The sequence below is a fragment of the Lactuca sativa genome, chromosome 1 (genome assembly GCF_002870075.4).
Source record: "Lactuca sativa cultivar Salinas chromosome 1, Lsat_Salinas_v11, whole genome shotgun sequence".
NCBI lineage: Eukaryota > Viridiplantae > Streptophyta > Magnoliopsida > Asterales > Asteraceae > Lactuca > Lactuca sativa.
Genome location: NC_056623.2, coordinates 30262139 through 30270966, shown reverse-complemented (window position 1 = coordinate 30270966; position 8828 = coordinate 30262139).

Below are 8828 nucleotides of genomic sequence, written 5' to 3'. Positions count from 1 at the left end.
TATTATGAACTTATAATAAATATTTGAGCTATTATTATAACTTATATAAGTGTTGTTATAATATTTTTTTTAACTACTCGCGGTACGGGGAATCTGGTTTAAAGGGCCGCATAGGGTTGTTGGATTTCAGAAGTGCTATATGCCAAAATGGTCCTGCCCTCCGGTGTTTTATGTCTGGCCCCTGTCTGTACATAGTGGTTGGAAAATATTGTTTAACGCTTATATAATAATAATAATACTAAGACTAATAGTTGGTCACGGTAAATATTAGACTAAAATTTAGCGATAATAATGCTAGGTTTCGTCGAAGGAAAATAGAATCGTTAGAAGCAAGCGCTGCCCGATTTTGGAATCATCACCTTAACAAGTGAGTGCATAGTTACTTTCAACTTAAACATAGATATGAAGTATTTTATATAAATTACGTGCTATGTGTGCATATTATCTGAATACTTGCTATCTATGTTAGATGAACGTTGTTATACATGTTTTCAATGATTTAAATTGTATATGTATTTTATATCTACGAAAATGTTGGGGTAAAACATGGGTAGATGCAATAGGTGATGTGTGATAAAATGATGAGAGGCCTCGATGTTGATGTTGTTGATTCTGTCATCTAGCGGAGTATGGATGACGACCACGGACTCTTCTAGACAGTCCAGTGGAACACTAGCAGGCTCGCAACCTGTAGGTGTTTGTGAACGATATGTTCACCGGTGTACTCCATCCCCCACATGGTTGCCTTTAGGACATTTATTGTTGAGGAATCCCCTTAGCAGTAGTGTCCGTCCCGATGATGATCCTTAGGCTAGGTCCCTTATGATAGGTGTTTAGGGACGTAAAGTGAGGATAACGGGAACGGGTAATTGGGTTATTGTTGATCGATGAAATTAATAAACTTATTTATTGTGGGTTGAAAACCCTATGTGCTCACCAGGCTCCCAAGCCTGACCCACTCAGTTTTATGTATTACAGGTAGTGGCGCATGAGCATAGGTGTGATGTTTTGGACGAGGGATTACGGATATAGGCCTGTAGATATGAAATAATGTAGTAAGGCTTATATTGTACTGTTTATGCTTTTGATCTGTACGAACATGACATCCCGAGTCTTTTAATGAAATACATTTCTATGGAAATGCTTTTGATAAATCTTTATCATATTTTTGTTTTGGGACAAATTCCGCAACACTTTCATTTAAAATGTAACTCTGATTTTTAAACAAAGCATAAACAAACCGGTCTTTTCTGGCCGTGATTTTGGGGATGTCACAGTTGGTATCAGAGCATTAGTTTAAGCGAACTAGGAATTTGTAGGATTTCTAGACTTAAACTTAGAATGCTAAGCGATGATTGTGAGGTGTGAGCACTAGCTTATTTTAGGAATTGTGCCTAAAATGCTTTTATGTGCTAAATGCTTTGTGCATAATATGCTGTTAATTGTTCGGATCTATGGTCTGTTGCCGACCGGATCTGGAAACCTTATGTGTTTAGGATTCTAAACGTACGACTACGATATTAGAACTAGCATGTAAACGTTTCGGAGTGATAAGGACGATTTAAAACGTCTATCCTAAATAAAGATCTAAATTCACCTTATTCGGTGTATAGATCAAGATGGCAAGGACCCGTAGCGGAAACGTGAACGCAAATGGAGGTAGGAACCAACCCCCAGTGGTTCAGCAAATACCTGTTGTTGAAGAAGTTGCACCTGAGCCAGTCACCATGGCTGGAGTTCAAGCCATGATTCAGGCTATGCTAGCTAAACAAAGGGAAGAAATGAGACGAATGCTCCACGAAAATAGGGACGAACTTACCATACATGTTGAACCGACGGAGCCAGTTCCCGAGCCATCTGAGGAAGGGAACTATAGCCGCCAAGTGAGTCAAGCAGGGACTCAAGGTGAGCAAAAGGATGGCCCAGAAGGGAGAAACAACAAGGATAGGCGGATGTACAAAAATTTCTTGGGTGCGAAACCACCAAGTCTCTCAGGAATCCCAAAGCCTGTTGAGATTATGGACTGGATCTCCGAGATGGAGATGGTGTTTGAGAGCTGCGACTGCAGCGAGAAGCAGAAGACTGTCTTCGCTGTGAGACAATTGAAAACTGGAGTCTTGAGCTGGTGGAAGCTATTGGCAGATACAATGCCACGGGGAGAAGCTCTGAAAATGTCATGGGATGAGTTCTTGGAACAACTGAAGGCGTAGTACTGTTCAGAGATAGACCTGATTGATCTGAACAATGAGTTCCAAAATTTGAAGAAGGGGAGAATGAGCATCGATGACTATGCTGCTGCATTTACGGAAAAAATGAAGTTGTTTCCATACCTAGTGCCAACCGAACTTTCCAAAATTGAGAAATTCGCAAACGGACTGACGGCTGACTTTGGCCCAACAGTCAAGATGGCAACCACTCTGAAATCAGTTGTTCGAGCAGCTAAGAACGTGGAGACCCAACAAAAGGAAAGAGGTCTGGAGAGGGCTGAGGTTGGTGAGAAACGGAATTTCAATGGATCCTCGAATTCCAACAAGAAGAGTAGATTCTCGAAGTCTGGTTCGAGGGGAGGAGGATCAGAAGCGAAGTGGTGTGACAAGTGCAAGAAGAAGCACTATGGGAAGTGTGACGGAGGGGTCACTTGTTACAAGTGCGGAAAGCCTGGGCACTACGCCAATGAATGTACCCTCAACCAGAAAGCCTGTTATGGGTGCAATGAAGAAGGGCACATTTTGAAGGACTACCCGAAGAAGAAGGAGACAGGAAGACCCAACATACCACCAAAGCCGAATGCGAGAGCCTTCCAGATGACGCTCGAGGCTGCAAAGGAGGCAGCAGACGTCGCTTCAGGTACCTTTCTTGTAAATGGTTTGCCTGTAAATATACTATTTGATTCCGGAGCCAACTACTCCTTTGTGTCGCATAAATTTGGTGGGAAATTAGCATTGCTTGTAGAAAAACTAGATAATGCCCTGATTGTAGAAGTTGCCAGTGGCAAATTCGTACCTGTTAGTAATCGTATTAGGAACATCGTCATTGACCTAAACGGAAACGAATTCCATGAAGAGCTATTACCCATAGAGTTAAACGGTTTCGACATCGTTTTGGGTATGGATTGGCTTAGCGCCAACGATGCTGAGATTCAATGCCGAAAGAAGATAGTAAAGGTAAACTCACCCGGAAAAGAATCATTCATGGTGTATGGAGACAAATGCAGAGTGAATTCTGGAATCATCTCCCTGATGAAAGCCAGGAAATGTTTGTCCAAAGGATGTGCATCATACTTGGCATTTGTAATCGATGCCAAGAAGGAGAAGAAAGAGGTGCATAATATACCGGTTGTGTGTGATTATCCAGAAGTCTTTCCCGAAGATCTTCCCGGATTACCACCTGATAGGCAAGTGGAGTTTCGTATAGACTTGTTACCAGGAACAACACCGATAGCAAAGGCACCTTACCGATTAGCACCGACGGAGATGAAGGAGCTCATGACGCAACTTCAGGAGCTGTTGGACAACGGTTTTATTCGACCTAGTTCATCACCCTTGGGAGCTCCGGTGTTATTCGTGAAGAAGAAGGACGGAAGTATGAGAATGTGTATAGACTACCGAGAGCTGAATAAGGCAACGGTGAAGAACAAGTATCCATTGCCGAGGATTGATGACCTATTCGATCAGCTGCAAGGTTCGAGCTACTTCTCAAAGATCGATCTTAGGTCAGGATATCATCAGAGCATAAGTGCCAAAATCTCTACTTTCAGAAAATCATAGTGTGATGCGACGCGATCAAGCCAATCCCTTCCCCTTCGATCTAGAAGTACCTGAAACACAAATTGAAATAGTAAGCACAAATCTTAATGAGTTTCCCCCCACCATACCACATATAACACAAACATACTATCAGGCATATCTAGGTGCCCGACCTACCCTGCCAAGAATATCTAGGTGCTCGACCTACCCTGTCATGCATCTTTGGGTACCCGACCTACCTTGCCAGGCATATCTGGGTGCCCAACCTACCCTTCGGTTTATTTCAACCGGTTACAGGGTCTATTTCGCCCCTACCACTACCACATAATGACACACATAAATTAGATAATCAACAAGCAATACATAAACGATGATAATTATGACATAGACAACCATCCTATTATACAATAAATAAAGGGACGACCTTGGTGCCTTCGACCCGTAACTTTCAAGAAGGGAGACCCACCTCAACTGAGGATGTCAAATAGTACTCCTCGGATGATGTGGGACTCCTCTCCATTTAGCACAACAACATCCTAATCAGACATTGGATCTAAACCTATCCCCAAGGTACAAAACCTGATTCATAACTTAAGGAAAAGGTTCCCTACTCTTTACCCTATTGGGCCTCCTCCTCCCAAGGCCTAACTTTCAAAACAAAAATGTCCAAGTCCAACCAATTAAGCTTTAAAGCCCAATAAGGCCCAACAAGTCCCAATACCATAAATCCTAGGCCTAGGTCCAAAGGCATTAGTCCATAGGTGGGCTTGAGGCCCAATAATTCCAGGCCTACAATCCTAAGGCCCAAAACCCACATTTGATCCACTGCATGCGTACTCGGCACTTACACCCAACGTACACTGGCCTTGACCAGATACGGGAGGTTGACCCAGTACAAGCAGCGTACTAGGGATACGCCCAGCGTACTGGCCAACCATATTAAGATATTCATTGAGACTTAATTTGTTAAGTCCTAACGTCCAAAACATACATCTAGGCCCCTCAAGACGTCCTAGACCATAAAGTTATAAACTTTATGCTTTTGCATGTGTGTATAGGGATTAAGACACCAATTAAGTCCATACGCTCACTTAGTCTCTATCTAGCACTTGCATGGTTGAGGCTAAACCATAAAGGTCTGATTTTTATGGCTCCATATGCCTCCAAGAGCCAAAAAGGATAGATCATATTGACTGGAACTTCTAAAGCTTAAGGAACCTCAACTATGGGACCAAAATATGACATAAAACGCCTTAAAACTATATCTAAGCATGAAATGGTCAAGGTTAAAGCTTTATACCTCAAATGAGTCAGAAATGATGCCAAACTTCTGGATCTACAAGCCCCCTTCATATCCTTACTCCTTCTTCAAGCTCCTTCTTCTTCAAAATCACCAAATATCACCAAAAATGCTCAAAGTAAGCTCAATATGCATGCAAGGGGCTTAGGGTTCGAGTTTAACACTTTAGGGACAGTGGAGGCTGAGAGAATGAGGGTTAGGAGGAAATTAAGGTCTTTAAATAAAGTGAAACCCCTAAAGTTTAGGTTTTGCATCTGGCCAGCCTACGCCCAACGTACGTAGGGGCTTCCCCTGCTTCGCGCCTCACTAATGTATGTCGTGTGTACACTATGTACGCCTAACATACGGCCCCCTCCCATAATCACAATGTTATTATTATTAATTGAATAAGAAGCAAAAGGAAATACCTGGCAAATCGAGCATTACAAATCTCCCCCACTTGAATTAGGCTTTGCCTAGAAGTCTGTTGCTATTGCTGGAAATAGCTCCGAGTATTGCTCCCTCATCTCATCATCTGGATCGCACGCCCATTTTGAGACCTTATGGTGCTATCATTGCACCTTCACCAGCTTAATCATTTTGTTCCTCTGATCCTTTGTCTTCCTGTCGAGAATCACTACTGGCCTGTCTACGTAGTTCAGGCGATCGTCCACCTGAATGTCCTCTAAAGGGATCATCGTGGAATCATCAACTGAGCACTTCCGCAGCTGCGAGATATGAAAAGTGTTATGGATCTGTCTGAGCTCCTTCACAAGGTCTAGTCGGTACGCCACTTAGCGCACTCGAGCTATAATCCTGAAGAGTCCGATATACCTAGGGCCCAAATTTCCCTGCTTCCTGGAGCGAATGACACCTTTCCAAGCTGACACCTCCAGTAGCACCATATCCCTGACCTAGAACTCTAGGTCCAATCGGCACCTCTCAGCATAACTCTTTTGCCGACTCTGAGCCGTCTAGAGTGTACTCCGGACCTGCTGAATCAAATTGGTCGTCTTGAGTACCACCTCGATACTCCCTATGACATGCTGACAGACCTCACCCAACATATCGGGGTTCTGCACTTCCTTCTATAAAACATCTCAAAGGGAGTCTGGTAGATGCTGGCGTGGTAGCTATTGTTATAAGAAAATTCAGCCAATAGAAGGTATGTATCCTAGCTACCACCGAAATCCATAATGCACGCTCGCAGCATATCCTCCAATGTCTGGATGGTCCGCTCACACTGACCATTCGTCTGTGGGTGGAAGGCTCTGCCGAAATGCAGATGAGTACCCAGCTCGTGATGAAATTTCTTCCAAAATTTGGAAGTAAACCGCACATCTCTATCGGAAATCACAGAAACCGGCACCCTGTGCCGAGCCATGACCACCCGGATATAGATATTTACCAGCTTCTCGGTAGAAATACTCTCCTGGATTGGAATGAAATGGGCGCTCTTGGTCAACCAATCCACGTGACGCATATTGCATCGACTCCTCGCGCCGTCCATGGCAACTTAATGATGAAATCCATGGTAATGTCCTCCCACTTCAACATGGGTATGTCCAACGTCTGTATCTTTCCGTGAGGTCTTTGGTTCTCGGCCTTGACCTTCCTACATGTCAACAACCTCTCGACATACCAATCTACATCCCACTTCATGCAGGGCAACCAATAATCAGGACGAAGATCTCTATACATCTTCGTTGCCCCAAGATGGATGGAAAACCTGGATTTATGTGCCTCATCCATCAGGATTTGGCGCACACCGCCTGATTAAGGGACCCACACTCTACGAATAAGTGTCAATAACCTGCGGCTATCATAATCGAATGAGGAAATCTGACCCACGATGCACTCACTCTTCCGGTGCTCCTCCTTCATAGCCTCCAGTTGAGCCTCCCGAATCCGCTCCAGAAGCAGAGTCACCACTATCATCCTCAAATAGATATCCCTGATCGAGGCCATTATTCCTTGAGGCTAAGAGCATCGGTCACCACATTGGCCTTCCCTAGGTGGTAAAGGATCTAGCAATCATAGTCCTTTACCACGCCCAGCCACCAGCGTTGCCTCATGTTCAGATTTGGCTGATCCATCAAATACCTCAGACTCTTGTGATCCGTGTAAAAAGTACAACAGACCCCATAAAGATAGTGTCGCCAAATCTTGAGGGAAAAAACCACTGCATCCAACTCCAAATCATGCATCGGGTAATTTGCCTCGTGAGGCTTCAACTTCCCCAACGCGTAAGTGATGACGTGCCCCCTCTGCATCAAGACCATGCCCAATCCCGAAATAGACGTGTCACAATAAACTACAAAAATCCTCGACACCCTCTGGTAGATTCAAAATCGGCGCCTCACATAACTTCTGTCTCAAATTCTCAACCGCCGCTTGCTGCTCAGGCCCCGAGAGGAAAACATCAGTCTTCATCGTCAGCCGGGTCAGGGGTACTACTATCTTGGAGAAATCTTGAATAAATCTCCGATAATATCCAACTAGCCCAACGAAGCTCCAAATCTCAGATGGAGACCTCGGAACCTCCCATCTCATCACGGCCTCCACTTTGGCCGGATTGCCCAGAATAATGTTCTGGTTGACAAGGTGCCACAGAAACTGCACCTCGTGCAACCAGATCTCACACTTGGAGAACTTTATGTAAAGCGTCTCCCTCCTCACGGTATCCAACACCTCTCGCAAGTGCTCTTCATGTTGCTTCTTGATCTTGGAATAGACCAGGATATCATCAATAAATACTATCACTAACCGATCCAACATCTACCTGTACACGTGGTTCATGAGGTCCATGAACGCGACTGGGGCATTGGTGAGCCCAAAAGGCATTACCATGAACTCGTAATGACCATAATAAGTCCAAAAGTCTGTCTTCTGCACATCATCCTACCTGACCCTCATCTGGTGGTATCCTGAGTGCATATCAATTTGGAAAACCAAGACGCCCCCTGAAGCTGGTCAAATAAATCATCAATCCTCAGGAGTGGATAACGGTTATTCACCGTTAACTTGTTCAACTCTTGACAGACAATACACATCTAGTATGACCCATCCTTCTTCCCAAAAAGGATCGATGCATCCCAAGGCGAGCTACTCGGCTGAATAAATCCCTTGTCTAGTAGCTCTTGTAGCTGCGTAGAAAACTCCTACATCTCCGGTGGGGGCAATCAATATGGTTCCTAGAAAGTAGGGGCTGGACCAGGAACAAGATCGATTTGGAACTCCACCTGCCTCTCCGGAGGCACTCCGGAAGCACGTCCGACAACTCTCAAATAAATGGCACCCCATCAACCGTCGCTCTATCCATAACGTAAGCGAAAAAACTAGAGCAACCCTGATGGAGATAACGTCTTGCCCTAGCAGCTGAACATAAAACGGGGCCGCGCTGAGAGCCCTCTCCCTAGACCACCAATTCTCCCAAGCTTGGGGTCCGCACACGCATTAGCTGGTGCTCGCAATCAATCACTGCCCCATTAGTGTAACATCCGTCTCTCGAGGTATTATTTAACTTAAGTAATTAATATTTGTTAGCGGACTAATATTGGGACAAGTGGATTTTGGAGTGGACCTTAGCAAAGTGGGACAAATAGTTAGGTTGCCCATAAGTCGTACGCTGGGCATAGAGGCGCCTAGGATGCCGGGGGGGGGGGGGGGGGGATGCACATACGCGTAGCGTACGTGATCAGACTCAAAACCCTAATTTTTAGGGTTTAAGCCATATAAATACCCCATTATGGCTCAAACCTTAGCCTCCTTACCAGTCCCTCGCCCTCAGAAAACCCTAATAC